Source organism: Ovis aries, chromosome 3, assembly GCF_016772045.2.
Source record: "Ovis aries strain OAR_USU_Benz2616 breed Rambouillet chromosome 3, ARS-UI_Ramb_v3.0, whole genome shotgun sequence".
NCBI classification, from domain to species: domain Eukaryota; kingdom Metazoa; phylum Chordata; class Mammalia; order Artiodactyla; family Bovidae; genus Ovis; species Ovis aries.
This window is the reverse complement of record NC_056056.1, coordinates 141,421,094-141,441,619: the sequence shown is the minus strand read 5'-3', so window position 1 is coordinate 141,441,619 and position 20,526 is coordinate 141,421,094. Positions and strand designations below refer to the sequence as shown.

At 39.2% G+C, this 20,526-nt stretch overlaps 1 long non-coding RNA gene and 1 other non-coding gene across 2 annotated transcripts in view; one reads left to right on the top strand and one right to left on the bottom strand.

Moving 5' to 3' along the window:
• Positions 1 to 8,849: 8,849 nt before the first annotated feature.
• The window catches only part of LOC132659442 (uncharacterized), a 47,155-nt gene continuing 35,478 nt past the window's right edge, over positions 8,850 to 20,526 (bottom strand). The window contains exon 2 of the long non-coding RNA XR_009599919.1: positions 8,850 to 18,484. This is a non-coding gene — a long non-coding RNA (uncharacterized LOC132659442). The remainder of the gene's footprint in view (positions 18,485 to 20,526) is intronic.
• Positions 14,574 to 14,680, top strand: LOC114114297 (U6 spliceosomal RNA). Its single transcript, XR_003589119.1, has one exon. It is a non-coding gene; the product is annotated as a U6 spliceosomal RNA (small nuclear RNA).

The following is a 20,526-nucleotide window of genomic DNA, read 5'->3' as shown; positions in this document are numbered from 1 at the left end:
GGACTGGGGAGCATGGTGGGCTGCCGTCTATGGGGTCGCACAGAGTTGGACACGACTGAAGCGACTTAGCAGCAGCAGCATTGTTGTTTTAGGATGTTGTTGAGACAGTGATCCACTTGGAGAGCCTGACATGCTGGGGGACATGGGCTGGGATATACACCAGTGTATATTTGAGGAGAGATGGAAGCTCCTGAGGAGGCTCCATTCCCAGGCTCAGTGTCTGGGTCCAAGGACATTGGGAAGATGGTCAAAGGGAAGGACTTTGAGTACACCCAAGGGTGTGCTACTTTCCCTTACATCTAAACCGGGATATGTCGCCAATTTTATCTGCAGGGCATGTGCAAATAACTATCAATCTGATAATTTACAAGAAGACTTGGACATCTCAGGGATCAAAACACTCATATCTCTGTGGTCAAAGCACTCTCTCCCTTTAGGCAGGCTGACAGGAAAAGCAAGCAGCAACCAGAAGATTATAAGGTGACAACTGTTCCACAGCATCTGGGTATGATGCATCTGTCTTCCACAAACAGACTTGGTGGGACCAGTACATTTGACGTCTGATAGCTAAAGCCCAATTTCTGCTCTTGGTATGGCGTACACACTGCCCACAAGTGCTGTTTTTTGACATTACTTTTTCCCACAGGCCTCGGAAAACAGTAATTACGTGTCTTAAAAAGAATCTGAATTAATGATCCCTGACTTCCCTTCTGGATTAGTATTTGTGAGTTTGTGATATCACCAAAACTTAGCACAGCTGAGTGGTGAACAAGTTCTGGCCAACTGCCTGGCGTCAGATCTTGCTGCTGTGGCTTGCTATACCGGCTGGTTAAATTACTTAATATCTCTGTGACTCCACCTTCTTCATCTCTAAAATGGGAAGAATAATAGTATCTATGTTCCAAAATTGTCATCAAGATTAGATGAGTTAACACATGAAACATTTGACATAGTGCCAGCCACATAGCGTGTCCCTCAATTTTAACTCTTTTGAGATTGCACTTACCTGTTTTCTTTGTAATTTTTTTTGTGGACTTAATGAGTCTAAAATTTAGACTGTATTTCAAAACAAGGTGTGCTATAACACAATCTAGTCTTAATATTCACATGCTGATTAATCAGTTGACATAGCCAGTTTTTTAGTAGGAAGTATTTTATATCTATAAGGCTTCCCTTGTGGCTCAGCTGGTAAATAATCCCCCTGCAATGTGGGGGACCCGGGTTTGATCCTTGGATTGGGAAGATCCCCTGGAGAAGGGAAAGGCTACCCACTCCAGTATTCTGGCCTAGAGAATTCCGTGGACTGTGTAGTCCAAGGGGTTGCAAAGAGTGGGACACGACTGAGTGACTTTCACTTTCAAGCTGATTACCTGGTTGATATAGTTAATTTTTTAACGGTAATATTTATATTACTATTAGCACTGTGCACTTCCCAAGTGGTGCTAGTGGCAAATGAAAGGAGATATAAAGCGACGTGAGTTTGATCCCTGGGTGGGCAAGATCCCCTGGAGGAGGGCATGGTAACCCATTCCAATATTCTTGCTTGGAGAATCCCTTGGACAGAGAAGCCTGGCAGGCTATAGTTCATACAGTCACAAAGAATTGGGCATGACTGAAGCAACTTAGCAGCACTAAAATAAAACTTCTTTTTAAATTAAAAAGCATGTATTCCTTAGGCACAGAGAAAATAGATAGCTACTCCTGGCTGAAGTCTTTTTCAACTAGAGCCATGGCCTTCTAAGGGAGACAGTCTATTGATCACTTCCAGAATTGTGCCAGAGAGAAAAAGAGACCAGAAAAAAGGAAGCCCTTGAAGTCTCTTTTGCATGCATTAACCAAGTCCAAGGTGAGCTTTCTACAGAAATATGTCAGGGTTTGTTTGTGCTATCTTATTCCTATTCCCACTGTAGGGTCAGAGTAATTAAGGAAAACTAATCATTCCTAAGTACAGGATAAAAGTTGTCAAATAACAAGAGAAGAGCTTTAAACCACATAGATGGAACTCATTTTGCAATTCTTCAGTTCAGTCACTCAGTTGCATCTGACTCTTTGCAATCCCATGGACTGCTGCACTTGAGGCCTCCCTGTCCATCACCAACTCCCACAGATACTCAGACTCATGTCCATTGAGTCATTGGTGCCATCCAACGATCTCATCCTCTGTTATGCCCTTCTCCTCCTGCCTTCAATCTTACTCAGCATCAGGGTCTTTTCAAATGGTCATTTCTTCACATCAGGTGGCCAAAGTATTGGAGTTTCAGCTTCAGTATCAGTGAAGCTGATTCATTCCTTCCAATGAATATTCAGGACTGATTTCCTTTAGGATTGGACTGGTTGGATTTCCTTGTGGTCCAAGGGACTCTTAAGAGTTTTCTCTAATACCACAGTTCAAAAGCATCAATTCTTCGGTGCTTAGCTTTCTTTATAGTTCAACTCTCATATCCATACATGAGTACTGGAAAAACCATAGCCTTGACTAAACTAATCAATCTAATTACATGGACCACAGCCTTGTCTAACTCAGTGAAAGTATGAGCCATGCTGTGTAGGGCCACCCAAGATGGACGGGTCGTGGTGGAGAGTTCTGACAAAATATGGTTCACAGCAGAAGGGAATGGCAAACCACTTCAGTATTATTGCCCCGAGAACCCCATGAAAAGGCAAAAAGATAGAACACTGAAAGATGAACTCCCCAGGTCAGTAGGTGCCCAATATGCTACTGGAGATCAGTGGAAAGATAACTCCAGAAAGAATGAAGAGACGGAACCAAAGCAAAAACAACATCCAGTTGTGGATGTGACTGGTGACTGAAGCAAGGTCTGATGCTGTAAAGAGCAATATTGCATAGGAACCTGGAATGTTAGGTCAATGAATCTAGGCAAATTGGAAGTGTTCAAACAGGAGATGGCAACAGTGAACATCGACATTTTAGGAATCAGAGAGTTAAAATGGACTGGAATGGGTGAATTTAACTCAGATGACCATTATGTCTACTACTGTGGGCAAGAATCCCTTAGAAGAAATGGAGTAGCCATCATGGTCAACAAAAGAGTCCAAAATGCAATAATTGGATGCAATCTCAAAAATGATAGAATGACGTCTGTTCATTTCCAAGGCAAACCATTCAATATTACAGTAACCCAAGTCTATGCCCCTACCAGTAATGCTGAAGAAGCTGAAGTTGAATGGTTCTATGAAGACCTTCTAAAACTTACAAGACCTTCTAGAACTAACACCCAAAAAAGATGTCCTTTTCATTATACAGGACTAGAATGCAAAGTAGGAAGTCAAGAAACACCTGGAGTAACAGGCAAATTTGGCCTTGGAATACGGAATGAAGCAGAACAAAGGCTAATAGAGTTTTGCCAAGAGAACGCACTGGTCATAGCAAACATCCTCCTCCAACAACACAAGAGAAGACTCTACACATGGACATCACCAGATGGTCAACACCAAAATCAGATTGATTATATTCTTTGCAGCCAAAAATAGAGAAGCTCTATACAGTCAGCAAAAACAAGACCAGGAGCTGACTGCGGCTCAGATCATGAACTCCTTATTGCCAAATTAAGACTTAAAATGAAGAAAGTAGGGAAAACCACTAGACCATTCAAGTATGACCTAAATCAAATCCCTTACAATTATACAGTGGAAGTGAGAAATAGATTGAAGGGACTATATCTGATAGACAGAGTGCCTGAGGAGGTTCATGGCATTGTACAGGAGACAGGGAGCAAGACCATCCCCAAGAAAAAGAAATTCAAAAAAGCAAAATGGCTGTCTCAGGAGGGCTTACAAATAGCTATGAAAAGAAGAGAAGCAAAAGGCAAAGGAGAAAAGGAAAGATATACCCATTTGAATGCAGAGTTCCAAAGAATAGCAAGGAGAGGTAAGAAAGCCTTTCTCAGTGATCAATGCAAAGAAATAGATGAAAACAACAGAATGGGAAAGACTAGAGATCTCTTCAAGAACATTAAAGATACCAAGGGAACATTTCATGCAAAAATGGGCTCAATAAAGGACAGAAATGGTATGGACCTAACAGAAGCAGAAGATATTAAGAAGAGGTGGCAAGAATAGAAAGAACTGTACAAAAAAGATCTTCATGACCCAGATAATCACGATGGTGTGATCACTCACCTAGAGCCAGACATCCTGGAATGTGAAGTCAAGTGGGCCTGAAGAAGCATCACTACGAACAAAGCTAGCAGAGGTGATAGAATTCCAGTTAAGCTATTTCAAATCCTAAAGCATGATGCTGTGAAAGTGCTGCACTCAATATGCCAGCAAATTTGGAAAACTCAGCAGTGACCACAGGACTGGAAAAGTTCAGTTTTCATTCCAATCCCAAAGAAAGGCAATGTCAAAGAATGCTCAAACTGCTGCACAATGCATTCATCTCACACAATAGTAAAGTAATGCTCAAAATTCTCCAAGCCAGGATTTAACAATATGTGAACCATGAACTTCCAGATGGTCAAGCTGGATTTAGAACAGGCAGAGGAACCAGAGATCAAATTGCCAACATCTGCTGGATCATTGAAAGAGCAAGGGAGTTCCAGAAAAACATATATTTCTGCTTTATTGACTATGCCAAATCCTTTGACTGTGTGCATCACAATAAACTGCGGAAAATTCTGAAAGAGGTGGGAATACCAGACCACGTTACCTGCCTCTTGAGAAACCTATATGCAGGTCAGGAAGCAACAGTTAGAACTGGACATGAAACAACAGACTGGTTCCAAATAAAGAAAGGAGTACATCAAGGCTGTATATTGTCACCCTGTTTATTTAACTTATATGCAGAGTACATCATGAGAAACACTGGGCTGGATGAAGCACAAGCTGGAATCAAGATTGCCAGAAGAAGTATCAATAACCTCAGATATGCAGATGACACCACCCTTATGGCAGAAAGTGAAGAACTAAAGGGCCTCTTGATGAAAGTGAAACAGGAGAGTGAAAAGTTTGGCTTAAAGCTTAACATTCATAAAAGAAAGATCATGGCATCTGGTCCCATCACTTCATAGGAAATAGATGGGGAAACAGTGAAAACAGTGTCAGACTTTATTTTGGGGGGCTCCAAAATCACTGCAGATGGTGACTGCAGCCACCAATTAAAAGATGCTTAGTCCTTGGGAGAAAAGTTAAGATCAACCTAGACAGCATATTAAAAAACAGAGACATTACTTTGCCAACAAAGATCCAGATAGTCAAGACTATTGTTTATCCAGTAGTCATGTATGGATGACTATACATGGAGAGTTGGACTATAAAGAATGCCAAACACCAAAGAATTGATGCTTTTGAACTATGGTGTTGGAGAAGACTTGAGAGTCCTTTGGACTGCAAGGAGATCCAATAAGTCAATCCTAAAGGAAATCACTCCTGAATATTCATTGGAAGGACTGATGCTGAAACTGAAACTCCAATAATTTGGCCACCTGATATGAAAAACTGCCTCATTTGAAAAGACCCTGATGCTGGGAAAGATTGAAGGCAGGAGAAGTGTATGACAGAGGGTGAGATCATTGGATGAGATCACCGACTCAGTGGACATGAGTTTCAGTAAACTGCAGGAGTTGGTGATGGACAGGGAGGCCTGGCATGCTGCAGCCCATGGGGTCGCAAAGAGTCAGACACGACTGAGCGACCGAACCGAACTGATTAAGCGGACCTTTGTTGGCCAGGTAACGTCTCTGCTTTCTAATGTGCTGTCTGGGTTGGTTATAGCTTTTCTTCCAAGGAGTAAGCGTCTTTTAATTTCATGTCTGCAGTCACCATCTGCAGTGATTTTGGAGCCCACCAAAACTAAAGTCTCTCACTGTTTCCATTGTTTCCTCATATATTTGCCAAGAAGTGATGGGACCAGATGCCATGATCTTTGTTTTATGAATGTTGAGCTTTAAGCCAACCTTTTCACTCTCCTCTTTCACTTTCATCAAGAGGCCCTTTAGTTCTTCTTCGCTTTCTGCCATAAGGGTGGTGTCATCTGCATATCTGAGGTTATTGATATTTCTCCCAGCAATCTTGATTCCAGCTTCTGCTTCATCCATTCCAGCATTTGTCATGATATACTCTGCATATAAGTTAAAGAAGCACGGTGACAATATACAGCCTTGACATACTCCTTTCTTTATTTGGAACCAGTCTGTTGTTTAATGTCCAGTTCTAACTGTTGCTTCCTGACCTGCGTGCAGATTTCTCAAGAGGCAGTTCAGAAGGTCTGATATTCCCATCTCTTGAAGAATTTTCCAGAGTTTGTTGTGGTCCACACAAAGGCTTTGGCATAGCTAATAAAGCAGAAGTAGATGTTTTTCCGGAATTCTTTTCCCTTTTTGGTGATCCAACAGATATTGGCAACTTGATCTCTGATTCCTCTGCCTTTTCTAAATCCAGCTTGAACATCTTGAAGTTCATGGTTCACGTACTGTTGAAGCCTGGCTTGGAGAATTGTGAGCATTACTTTGCTATTCTTAGTAGATACAATTGGCTTTACTTCTTTTAAAATTATTTTTAAATCATTTGATCCATGTAAAATACATTATCCTAAGCAATTTTTTTCTCTCCTTTTAAGGGTTTAAGACTTAACAAACAGCAAGCTAAACTGTAGTTAAATGTGTAACTCATTTGTACAAATAATCAATATTAGGATTTATTTCAGAATATAATAGCCAATGTAACACTTAATCTTGAGTAAATGAATAATTCGTGAAGGACTTCCTGACTTTTCAAGAAATTTATAATCACATGGTTAGATTTAGACCCATGACTTGGGTAATTTCAGAATATAAAATAATAAAAATATTATAGAACAAATTATTGAAAATGTGGGATCTAAAGAGCTTGATTGATGCTGTGAAATCATTGTTTTAATAATACTTTCTTTGGTTGTTGGATTATATCCAGTGCCTCAATGCCAATTTTTATAATTTGAAAAATTCCCCTCACTTTCCTTTGTTTCTAGTACATTCTACCCATTGGATTATATCCAGTGCCTCAATGCCAATTTTTATAATTTGAAAAATTCCCCTCACTTTCCTTTGTTTCTAGTACATTCTACCCATTATTTTATCCTTCTAGAATTGTACATACATACCATGAGGGGCAGGTCAACATATACTGCCACTAAAAACTAAAACGAAAATCAAGTCCATTTTCCCTCTTTTTCAACAAGGGTATCTGAATGGTGATATGCGTGAATTGGCATAGGAACTCCCTCATGGAGAAATTAATGAGAACGAGCTAGAGTTTTCAGACAGAAGGATGCCACTGCACAACCAGAGGCAGCACCATGGGTCACAGTGCCTCAGTGGGTCTCCAGGGGCCAGGTTTGGTTCGCTACTTTGTTGGTTCTCTGCTTTGAGCTTCTGCTCTGTAGGTTCAGAAGCTCAATTTGGTCAATGTGTTTAGATAATCAGCCTCTTTGGCACTCACATTAACCAAATCATCCGTGATTGATGCATAAATCAAAATCCTAGTTAATTAGATTGCAGTGAAAAAAACATGTATTCTTTCCTGTTACTATAATATCCAAGCTGACCAGGGATGGTGTCACATTGTGTGACCAAGGTGCCTATGTGCTCTTTTGCACATAGCAGCCATTCAATAGGTATTAACTAAATTTTTGAAAACAAGGGGGAAAAAAAGAAGGAAAGAGAGTAAGGGAGTAAGACTAAGGAAGAGATTATTTCAAATTATAAAAGCTTGATATTCCATCCCACCTCCTTAGAAAAATATTCCTTTTATATCCTAGTTAATACTAGTCATACTAGTATTTCAGATTCCATTTTGTCTCTTGAGAAAAAGAAAATGCATTGATTATTTTAGCCTCCTTGGTTTTCAGCCTTCATTTCCCTTTATAAATTAGTCTTTCTTTAGAGAGATTACATAATAACTGGCATTAGAGACTCAACCCTAATCACCTTGCTCAGACTCCCCAGGTGTCTCCAGGTACATATTAATAACAGTTTCTTTGTTCTCGGAGAAAATCCCTTCCAAATTCAGAGTCTTCCTCTTTACTTGAATATATCATCCACAAAGAGCATCTGAAAGAACAGCTAATGCTCCATGGAGAAGACAATACATTTCCACACATCTCCCTCTCCTGACCCCCTAAAAGAAAAAAGGCAATGGTAAGTAATTGACGGATGGCTGGTATCTTCAACAAGAAAAGAAAAAAAAAAGAAAAGGGAAAAAATCCTTCATTTCCAATTAATAAATTTTTATATTTGAAGTAAGATGCTGCTTGTTACTACAGAATTATGCATGTGTGTTGACAGTGCAAATCTCATCCTGTTTGACTTTTGGGGCCTAGGGTTGTGCAATATTTTTCCATGTGAAAAAATTTTTTAAGTCAAATAATTCTCTTATTCTACTTCTTGGCCCAAACCAGGACTGTGCATATCAGAAATAAAGAATTGCTTAACTGACAGCTCAAGGCCTCTGTGGCTCCTGACTGATCAATACCTAAATAGCTCTAAGTCCTGCTTAGAAAATGTACAGAGTCCATAGGACCAGATGGTGTCCCCTGCGTGATGCCAAGGAATCCTGTAGATCCTATTCTGGGTCACAGCCTCAAACACAATATTGAGTTGCGAAGAAGCATGCAAATAAGTCAAACTTCCTCTCAGCTTTCTTTTCCAGCAAATGTCCAGGGCAATTTTCCCTGTTAAGGCTATCACTATTATTTTTGTTATTAATGCTAAAAACAATAATGACAATGTTGAGAATTATAATCATTGTGATGATACTAATGACTAACACTAATCAAAAGTCCCTTCTGGCCAAATCTTCCCTATTATTTTATAGATATTGTTACATTTAACTTTCAGAACAACTTTGTGAAGTCTTTTTTTAAAATATAAATTTATTTATTTTAATTGGAGGCTAATTACTTTACAATATTGTATTGGTTTTGCCATACATTGACATGAATCCGCCATGGGTGTACATGTGTTTCCTATCCTGAACCCCCCTCCCACCTCCCTCCCCACCCCATCTCTCTGGGTCATCCCATTGCACCAGCCCTGAGCATCCTGTATCATGCATCAAACCTACACTGGTGATTCATTTCACATATGATAATATACATGTTTCAATGCCATTCTCCCAAATCATCCCACCCTCGCCCTCTCCCACAGAATCCAAAAACTATTCTATACATCTGCATCTTTTTTGCTGTCTCTCATACAGGGTTATTGTTACCATCTTTCTAAATTCCATATATATGCGTTAGTATACTGTATTGGTATTTTTCTTTCTGGCCTACTTCACTCTGTATAAAAGCTCTAGTTTCATCCACCTCATTAGAACTGACTCAAATGTATTCTTTTTAATGGCTTTTAATTTTAATTGGGTCCCATTTGTTTATTTTTGCTTTTATTTCCAGAATTCTGGGAGATGGGTCATAGAGGATCCTGCTGTGATTTATGTCAGAGAGGGTTTTGCCTATGTTTTCCTCTAGGAGTTTTATAGTTTCTGGTCTTATGTTTAGATCTTTAATCCATTTTGAGTTTATTTTTGTGTATGGTATTAGAAGGTGTTCTAGTTTCATTCTTTTACAAGTGGTTGACCAGTTTTCCCAGCATCACTTGTTAAAGAGATTTTCTCTAATCCATTGTATAGTCTTGCCTCCTTTGTCAAAGATAAGGTGTCCACAGGTGTGTGGAATTATCTCTGGGCTTTCTATTTTGTTCCATTGATCTATATTTCTGTCTTTGTGCCAGTACTATACTGTCTTGATGACTGTGGCTTTGTAGTAGAGCCTGAAGTCAGGCAGGTTGATTCCTCCAATTCCATTCTTCTTTCTCAAGATTGCTTTGGCTATTCGAGGTTTTTTGTGTTTCCATACAAATTGTGAAATTATTTGTTCTAGCTCTGTGAAAATTACCGTTGGTAGCTTGATAAGAATTGCATTGAATCTATAGATTGCCTTGGGTAGTATGCTCATTTTCACGATATTGATTCTTCTGACCCATGAACACGGTACATTTCTCCATCTATCAGTGTCCTCTTTGATTTGTTTCACCAGTGTTTTATAGTTTTCTATAGATAGGTCTTTTGTTTCTTTAGGTAGATATATTACTAAGTATTTTGTTCTTTTCATTGCAATGGTGAATGGAATTGTTTCCTTAATTTCTCTATTTTCTCATTATTAGTGTATAGGAATGCAAGGGATTTCTGTGTGTTGATTTTATATCCTGCAACTTTGCTATATTCATTGATTAGCTCTAGTAATTTTCTGGTAGAGTCTTTAGGGTTTTCTGTGTAGAGGATCATGTCATCTGCAAACAGTGAGAGTTTTGTTTCTTCTTTTCCAATTTGGATTCCTTTTATTTCTTTTTCTGCTCTGATTGCTGTGGCCAAAACTTCCAAAGCTATGTTGAATAGTAGTGATGAGAGTGGGCACCCTTGTCTTCTTCCTGACTTTAGGGAAAATACTTTCAGTTTTTCACCATTGAGGATAATGTTTGCTGTGGGTTTGTCATATATAGCTTTTATTATGTTGAGGTATGTTTCTTCTATTCCTGCTTTCTGGAGGGTTTTTTATCATAAATGAATGTTGAATTTTGTCAAAGGCTTTCTCAGCATCAATTGAGATAATCATATGGCTTTTATTTTTCAATTTGTGAATGTGGTGTATTACATTGATTGATTCGCAGATATTGAAGAATCCTTGCATCCCTGGGATAAAGCCCACTTGATCATGATGTACGATCTTTTTAATGTGTTGTTGGATTCTGTTTGCCAGAATTTTGTTAAGGATTTTTGCATCCATGTTCATCAGTGATATTGGCCTTTTTTTGTGGCATCTTTGTCAGGTTTCGATATTAGGATGATGGTGGCCTCATAGAATAAGTTTGGAAGTTTACCTTCCTCTGCAATTTTCTGGAAGAGTTTGAGTAGGATAGGTGTTAGCTCTTCTCGAAATTTTTGGTAGAATTCAGCTGTGAAGCCGTCTGGACCTGGGCTTTTGTTTGCTGGAAGATTTCTGATTACAGTTTCAATTTCCGTGCTTGTGATGGGTCTGTTAAGATTTTCTATTTCTTCCTAGTTTAGTTTTGGAAAGTTGTACTTTTCTAAGAATTTGTCCATTTCTTCCAAGTTGTCCGTTTTATTGACATATAGTTGCTGATAGTAGTCTCTTATGATCCTTTGTATTTCTGTGTTGTCTGTTGTGATCTCTCTAATTTCATTTCTAATTTTATTGATTTGATTTTTCTCCCTTTGTTTCTTGATGAGTCTGGCTAATGGTTTGTCAATTTTATTTATCTCCTCAAAGAACCAGCTTTTGGCTTTGTTGATTTTTGCTATGGTCTCTTTTGTTTCTTTTGCATTTATTTCTGCCCTAATTTTTAAGATTTCTTTCCTTCTACTAACCCTGGGGTTCTTCATTTCTTCCTTTTCTAGTTGCTTTAGGTGTACAGTTAGGTTATTTATTTGACTTTTTTCTTGTTTCTTGAGGTATGCCTGTATTGCTGTGAACCTTAGCACTGCTTTCATAGTGTCCCACAGGTTTTGGGTTGTTGTGTTTTCATTTTCATTCATTTCTATGCATATTTTGATTTCTTCTGTGATTTGCTGGTTATTCAGCAGCGTGTTGTTCAGCCTCCATATGTTTGAATTTTTAATAGTTTTTCTCATCTAATTGAGATATAATCTTACTGCATTCTGGTCAGAAAAGATGGTTGGAATGATTTCAATTTTTTTGAACTTACCAAGGCTAGATTTATGGCCCAGGATGTGATCTATCCTGGAGAAAGTTCTGTATGCAGTTGAGGAAAAGGTGAAATTCGTTGTTTTGGGATGAAATGTCCTATAAATATCAATTAGGTCTAACTAGTCTATTGAATCATTTAAAGTTTGTGTAACCTTGTTAATTTTCTGTTTAGTTGATCTATCCATATGTGTGAGTGGGATATTAAAGTCTCCCATTATTATTGTGTTATCGTTAATTTCCCCTTTCATACTTGTTAGCATTTGTCTTACATATTGCAGTATTCCTATGTTGGGTGCATATATATTTATAATCGTTATAGCTTCTTCTTGATCTTTTTGATCATTATGTAGTGTCCTTCTTTGTCTCTTTTCACAGCCTTTGTTTAAAAGTCTATTTTATCTGATATGAGTATAGCCACTCCTGCTTTCTTTTGGTCTCTATTTGCATGGAATATCTTTTCCAGCCCTTCACTTTCAGTCTGTATGTGTCCCTTGTTTCGAGGTAGGTCTCTTGTAGACAATATATATAGGGGTCTTGTTTTTGTATCCATTCAGCTAGTCTTTGTCTTTTGGTTGGGCATTCAATCCATTTACATTTAAGGTAATTATTGATAAGTATGATCCCGTTGCCATTTACTTTATTGTTTTGGGTTTGAGTTTATACACCCTTTCTGTGTTTCCTGTCTAGAGAAGATCCTTTAGCATTTGTTGGAGAGCTGGTTTGGTGGTGCTGAATTCTCTCAGCTTTTGCTTGTCTGTAAAGCTTTTGATTTCTCCTTCATATTTGAATGAGATCCTTGCTGGGTACAGTAATCTGTGCTGTATGTTATTTTCTTTCATCACTTTAAGTATCTCCTTCCATTCCCTCCTGGCCTGAAGAGTTTCTATTGAAAGATCAGCTGTTATCCTTATGGGTATCCCCTTGTGTGTTATTTGTTGTTTTCCCCTTGCTGCTTTTAATATTTGTTCTTTGTGTTTGACCTTTGTTAACTTGATTAATATGTGTCTTGGGGTATTTTGCCTTGGGTTTATCCTGTTTGGGACTCTCTGGGTGTCTTGGACTTGGGTGATTATTTCCTTCCCCATTTTAGGGAAGTTTTCAACTATTATATCCTCAAGTATTTTCTCATGGTCTTTCTTTTTGTCTTCTTCTTCTAGGACTTCTATGATTTGAATGTTGGGGTGTTTAACATTGTCCCAGATGTCTCTGAGATTGCCCTCATTTCTTTTAATTCTTTTTTCCTTTTTCCTCTCTGTTTCATTTATTTCCAGCGTTCTTCTACCTCAATTATCCTATCTTCTGCCTCCATTATTCTACTGTTGGTTCCCTCCAGAGTGTTTTTTATCTCATTTATTGCATTATTCATTATATATTGACTCTTTTTATTTCTTCTAGGTCCTTATTAAACCTTTCTTGCATCTTCTCAATCCTTGTCCTCAGGCTATTTATCTGTAACTCCATTTTGTTTTCAAGATTTTGGATCATTTTCACTATCGTTATTCGGAATTCTTTGTCAGGTAGATTCCCTATCTCTTCCTCTTTTGTTTGGTTTGGTGGGCATTTATCCTGTTCCTTTACCTGCTGGGTATTCCTCTGCCTTTTCATCTTGTTTATATTGCTGTGTTTGGGGTGGCCTTTCTGTATTCTGGCAGTCTGTGGAGTTCTCTTTATTGTGGAGATTCCTCACTGTGGGTGGAGTTGGACAGGCAGCTTGTCAAGGTTTCCTGGTTAGGGAGGCTTGTGTCAGTGTTCTGGTGGGTGGAGCTGGATTTCTTCTCTCTGGAGTGCAATGAAGTGTCCAGTAATGAGTTATGAGATGTCCTGGATTTGGAGTGACTTTGGGCAGCCTGTATATTGAAGCTCAGGGCTGTGTTCCTGTGTTGCTGGAGAATTTGCATGTTTTGTCTTGCTCTGGAACTTGTTGGCCCTTGGGTGGTGTTTGGTTTCAGTGTAGGTATGGAGGTGTTTGATGAGCTCCTATCAATTAATGTTCCCTGGAGTTAGGAGTTCTCTGATATTCTCAGAATTTGGACTTAAGCCTCCTGCCTCTGGTTTTCAGTCTTATTCTTACAGTAACCTCAACACTTCTCCATCTATACAGTACCTATGATAAAACATCTAGGTTAAAGGTGAAAAGTTTCTCCACAGTGAGGGACGCCCAGAGAGGTTCACAGAGTTACACAGAGAAGAGAAGAGGGAGGAGGGAGATAGAGGTGACCAGGAGGAGAAGAGGGAGAATCAAAACAGGTGAGAGCAAGCTAGCCAGTAATCACTTCCTTATGTGCTCTCCACAGTCTGGTCCACTCAGAGATGTTCACAGAGTTATACAGAGAAGAGAAGAGGGAGGAAGGAGACAGAGGTGGCCAGGAGGATAAAGGGGGGAATCAAAAGGAGAGAGACAGATCCAGGCAGTAATCAGTTCCCTAGGTGTTCTCCACAGTCCGGAACACACAAAGAGATTCACAGCGTTGGGTAGAGAAGAGAAGGAGGAAGGAGGAGATAGCGGTGACCTGGTGGAGAAAAAGGAGAGTCCAAAGCAGGAGAGAGCAGTCAAACCAGTAATCTCACTCCCAAGTAAAAATGGGTACTGAAGATTGGGTTCCTAAAGGTACAAAATTGATAACAAATACCAAAAAGCAAAGATTAAAAATCTAGAGTAGAGGTTGGAGTCTCAAAAATACAATATTAAAGAAAAAAACAAAGTCACAAAAATTATAAAATATATATATGAAGTTTGCTTTAAAAAATAGGGTCTTTTTTTGCAAAGTAATGGGTTATAAAAATGAAAATTAAAGGAGTAATAGAGGACTTAAAAATTTTAAAAAAAATTTAATTTAAAAAATGATGATAGGTGCTCGCTTCGGCAGCACATATACTAAAATTGGAACGATACAGAGAAGATTAGCATGGCCCCTGCGCAAGGATGACACGCAAATTCGTGAAGCGTTCCATATTTTTAATAGAAGGAACATACCTCAACATAATAAAAGCTATCTATGACAAACCCACAGCAAACATTATCCTCAATGGTGAAAAATTGAAAGCATTTCCCCTAAAGTCAGGAACAAGACAAGGGTGTCCACTTTCACCGCTACTATTCAACATAGTTCTGGAAGTTTTGGCCACAGCAATCAGAGCAGAAAAAGAAATAAAAGGAATCCAAATTGGAAAAGAAGAAGTAAAACTATCACTGTTTGCAGATGACATGATCCTCTACATGGAAAACCCTAAAGACTCCACCAGAAAATTACTAGAGCTCATCAATGAATATAGCAAAGTTGCAGGATATAAAATCAACACACAGAAATCCCTTGCATTCCTATACACGAATAATGAGAAAGTAGAAAAAGAAATTAAGGAAACAATTCCATTTACCATTGCAACGAAAAGAATAAAATACTTAGGAATAGATCTACCTAAAGAAACTAAAGACCTATATATAGAAAACTATAAAACACTGATGAAAGAAATCAAAGAGGACACTAATAGATGGAGAAATATACCATGTTCATGGATTGGAAGAATCAATATAGTGAAAATGAGTATACTACCCAAAGCAATTTACAAATTCAATGCAATCCCTGTCAAGCTACCAGCCACATTTTTCACAGAACTAGAACAAATAATTTCAAGATTTGTATGGAAATACAAAAACCTCGAATAGCCAAAGCAATCTTGAGAAAGAAGAATGGAATTGGAGGAATCAACTTGCCTGACTTCAGGCTCTACTACAAAGCCACAGTTATCAAGACAGTATGGTACTGGCACAAAGACAGACATATAGATCAATGGAACAAAATAGAAAGCCCAGAGATAAATCCACACACATATGGACACCTTATCTTTGACAAAGGAGGCAAGAATATACAATGGAGTAAAGACAATCTCTTTAACAAGTGGTGCTGGGGAAACTGGTCAACCACTTGTAAAAGAATGAAACTAGATCACTTTCTAACACCGTACACAAAAATAAACTCAAAATGGATTAAAGATCTAAATGTAAGATCAGAAACTATAAAACTCCTAGAGGAGAATATAGGCAAAACACTCTCAGAAATAAATCACAGCAGGATCCTCTATGATCCACCTCCCAGAATTCTGGAAATAAAAGCAAAAATAAACAAATGGGATCTAATTAAAATTAAAAGCTTCTGCACAACAAAGGAAACTATAAGCAAGGTGAAAAGACAGCCTTCTGAATGGGAGAAAATAATAGCAAATGAAGCAACTGACAAACAACTAATCTCAAAAATATACAAGCAACTTATGCAGCTCAATTCCAGAAAAACAAACGACCCAATCAAAAAATGGGCCAAAGAACTAAATAGACATTTCTCCAAAGAAGACATACGGATGGCTAACAAACACATGAAAAGATGCTCAACATCACTCATTATTAGAGAAATGCAAATCAAAACCACAATGAGGTACCACTTCACACCAGTCAGAATGGCTGCGATCCAAAAATCTGCAAGCAATAAATGCTGGAGAGGGTGTGGAGAAAAGGGAACCCTCCTACACTGTTGGTGGGAATGCAAACTAGTACAGCCACTATGGAGAACAGTGTGGAGATTCCTTAAAAATTGCAAATAGAACTACCGTATGACCCAGCAATCCCACTTCTGGGCATACACACCGAGGAAACCAGAATGGAAAGAGACACATGTACCCCAATGTTCATCGCAGCACTGTTTATAATAGCCAGGACATGGAAACAACCTAGATGTCCATCAGCAGATGAATGGATAAGAAAGCTGTGGTACATATACACAATGGAGTATTACTCAGCCGTTAAAAAGAATTCATTTGAATCAGTTCTGATGAGATGGATGAAACTGGAGCCTATTATACAGAGTGAAGTAAGCCAGAAAGAAAAACACCAATACAGTATACTAACACATATATATGGAATTTAGGAAGATGGCAATGACGACCCTGTATGCAAGTCAGGAAAAAAGACACAGATGTGTATAATGGACTTTTGGACTCAGAGGGAGAGGGAGAGGGTGGGATGATTTGGGAGAATGGCATTCTAACATGTATACTATCATGTAAGAATTGAATCGCCAGTCCATGTCTGACGAAGGGTGCAGCATGCTTGGGGCTGGTGCATGGGGATGACCCAGAGAGATGTTGTGGGGAGGGAGGTCGGAGGGGGGGTCATGTTTGGGAATGCATGTAAGAATTAAAGATTTTAAAATTAAAAAAATAAATTAAAAAAAAATGATGATAGTAAAAATATATCTAGGACTTTCTCTGATGTGGACAGTGTGGAGTCAGTTCATTTTCAGATAGTTCCTCGATCCTGATTATACTTCTCAAGATCTATAGGCCCCTTCCTATGTAGTTGGTGCTAACTGCAGGGTTTTAATCTATTGCACCTGTCACTTCCAAGGCGGTTCCCTCTGTTTGTTTTAGCTTCTTCTGTTTGCTGGTCTCTTCAGCGTGTAATTTCTGCCCTGACACAAGGGGGTGGTGGTGGACACATTTTTAGGCTCAGCTGCACTGTGGGGAGGGAGGAACACTGCAAACAAATAACACTGGCGTGTCCTCCCACTGTCTCAGCCACACTGGGTTTGCACCACCTCCCCCCATACCCCTCCCTTGCTCACGGCATGTGTGCTTTCCCAGTCTACACTGCTCAGGCTCTAGGTTGCTCTGCTGGGAACTGTCTGAGGTGGACCCTGGGTTGAGTGCATTTCCCAGTTCTAAGCTGTTCAGGTTCAGGTTCCCAGGTACTCCACAAAGGCACACTTGAATGGGCCTGCATTTTGTGCCCTTCCCCGGTTCGAGCAGCTCAGGTGACCAGGTGCTTGGCGATTGCGGTTGCTGCGACTTACACCTCCCCCATCCCTGCCGCTTGGTTTTCTGGGTGTACAACCAGTGCACCTTCTCAGATGTGCCGTGTGTCTCGTCTGGGGAGCTGATCTCTGGTTGCAACACTCCTGACGGATGTTGATTATCCAGAATCCTAAGAAGTCTTGGTTAGCAACAAAGTCTGATTGCAGTTTGGTAGATGATGCCTCTCTGGGGCTGCGATTGCCCCCTTTCAGCTCTTGCTGCCCTCGCCTGCCTGTCTTCAGCAGGGGATGGGCCGGTCCGCAGCTGGCTAGCTCTGCTCGCTCCTTTGTTCTGTGAGCAAGCCTGGCAGTGTCTTAGATTAGGGCTTTCTGTGGGATAGCTATCCCACAGTATGGGTTGCTATCTCAAGTTAGTCCCATCAGATTGCCCTCGGGGCCTTCAGGCCTGGTCCTTACCCTAAGCAATGCAGCCCAGCACCTCCCTGCCCAGACCCCACTTGCTAGTGGTGGATGAGGGAGTCTGTGCTGCTTCTCCACTGTGAGTTACTGTTGGGCACATAATCTGTGGGTTTTATTTATTTATTTTGCCTCCTGGTTATGTTGCCCTCTGAGGTTCCAAGGCTCACCACAGACTCACCAGTGAGAGTGTTTCCTGGTGTTCGGAAATGTCTCTCTTTTTTAAGACTCCCTTCCCCATTTGGATCTCCATCCCTACCTCTTTTGTCTCTCCTTTTATCTTTTATATTTTTTCCTACCTCCTTTCGAAGACAATGGGCTGCTTTTCTGGGTGCCTGATGTCCTCTGCCAGCATTCAGAATTTGTTTTGAGGAATTTACTCAGCATTCAAATGTTCTTTTGATGAATTTGTGGGGGAAAAAGTGGTCTCCTCCGCCATCTTAGGACCGCCCCCCAATTTTGTGAAGTCTTATCCTTCTCATTATATAGATGAGAAAATTGAGACCTGGAAGATAAAAAAGAAAAAGCAAAACTTGCTTACAATCATACAGCAATTAAGGTGCATAATCAGTATTGGAATTTTGGATTGACTCCAGAGCTTGGTTTCTTAAACAAGTAGTTTAGGGCTTTCTTATCTTAAATCTCAGTAGGAAAATTAGTTGCATGATACATGCTAACTAGAGAATCTTGTGCGTGTGTTAAGCCACTCCAGTCACGTCCAATCTTTTGCAACTCCATGGACTGTACCCCACCAGGCCCTTCTGTCCATGGAATTCTCCAGGCAAGAATACTGAAGTGGATTAGCCATTCCTTTTTCCAGGGGATCTTCCTGACCCAAGGATCAAACCCGGGTCTCCCACATTGCAGGCAGATTCTTTACCGTCTGAGCCACAAGGGAAGCTTAGATTTCTAAAAATCTCATTAGATTTCTTCTTAGATATCCATCCCCTTTGGTCAATCTTGACTTATCTTAGGCAGATATGTATGTATAGTCATAAGTATATATGTATTTCTAGCTCACCAATATTTATGCTCTGCTAACCTTTTTATTCCTTTAGGATTTATATCCCACCCTATCAGAGAAGGGGCTTCCCTGGTAGCTAAGCTGGTGAAGAATCTGTCTGCCATGCAGGAGACCTGGGTTCAGTCCCTGGGCTGGGAAGATCCCTTGGAGGAGGACATGGTAACCCACTCTGGTATTCTTGCCTGGAGAGTCCCCACGGACAGAGGAGCCTGGCAGGCTGCAGTTCATGGGGTCGCAAAGAGTCAGACATGACTGAATGACTAAGCACAGCTATCAAAGAAGGGGACCTAGAAGAGGTGGAAAATAGATCACTTAATTGTGTTTTCATAACAGCTTTGGATACAGCTGAGAGAATTAGGAACTAAAGTACAAAATTAAGCTTCAGGATTATCTAATTCTTTAGTCCTTCATTCATCTGAATCTAATGAGATGACTTAGCCATTAGCCAAATCCCACTTACAACTGTGATGTTAAATATTGGGGGTAAAACTTCATATATTTCTGCCATTTTGCCCTAAGATCATTCACTTTATGTTTCTTTTTTAAGAATGAAATTCTGTAAATATGATTTATGAATTATGATTAAATTGCTGTTAAATGATAGCTTTCCTAGTTTTGTAGTATTGATTCAACTTTTTAAAGTGATTATAAACCCAAGCTAATACAAACCCAAGCTTTAAAATATCTATTTTTTCTATTATCTTGCTTTTCTTTGATTTTGTAGAAAATAGCAATATTAGTAACAGAAAGATATGCAAAAAATTGAGAGTCTATAATTATATATAGAGTAGACGATCTACAGTTTCCTTTGATGTTTAAATCTTGACTTTTAGGATTCATTGAAGGAACCCTAAAAAAATTAAAGATAATATTACTCTCTAATATCTAAATAGTATTCCTGCACATGAGTTGTGTTTCTTCTTGTTCCATCCCTGTAGAAATAGAAAATAGTTTGTCACAGGACCAGCCAAGGGTTAACTTATATGCTATGAAATGTTCTGTACTTTATATATATGAAGAAGACCCAGAAATCAAGTTTTAATAGGATTCCAGTTTTGGACAGCAATCAAAAATTTTCTCTGTAGTAACAATTACACACACCACTGATCTGAGATCAAATATTTATGTCTTCCCCCACGTGCTACAGAACTAGCATTTTGCTAGTTACTGTTATTACCAGGGCAATTCAGTAGAGGGCAAAAGAGACCAAAAATGTCATTTCACAGTGGAAACTCTAAGAGAAAGCAATGACAAAGCTGGAAAAGATTAAGCACAATTGGAAATGAGTCTAAACTGAAATAAAGTATAATGTTTGAGTAGATTTTTTTAAGTTATAATTTTAACTTCTACTAAGGTACCGTTGTTTTGCCTATCATTGAAACACACATAAAAGAATACAAAGAAGCCTGATGTTAACAGGAAACAAAAGCCCTTCATTTCCTGAAAGTACTTTCTTTTCTAGAAATGTATTGTTTGGAGAAGAGTCTTCCATTATGCCTCAGGGAAAATTTAGCCATTTTCTT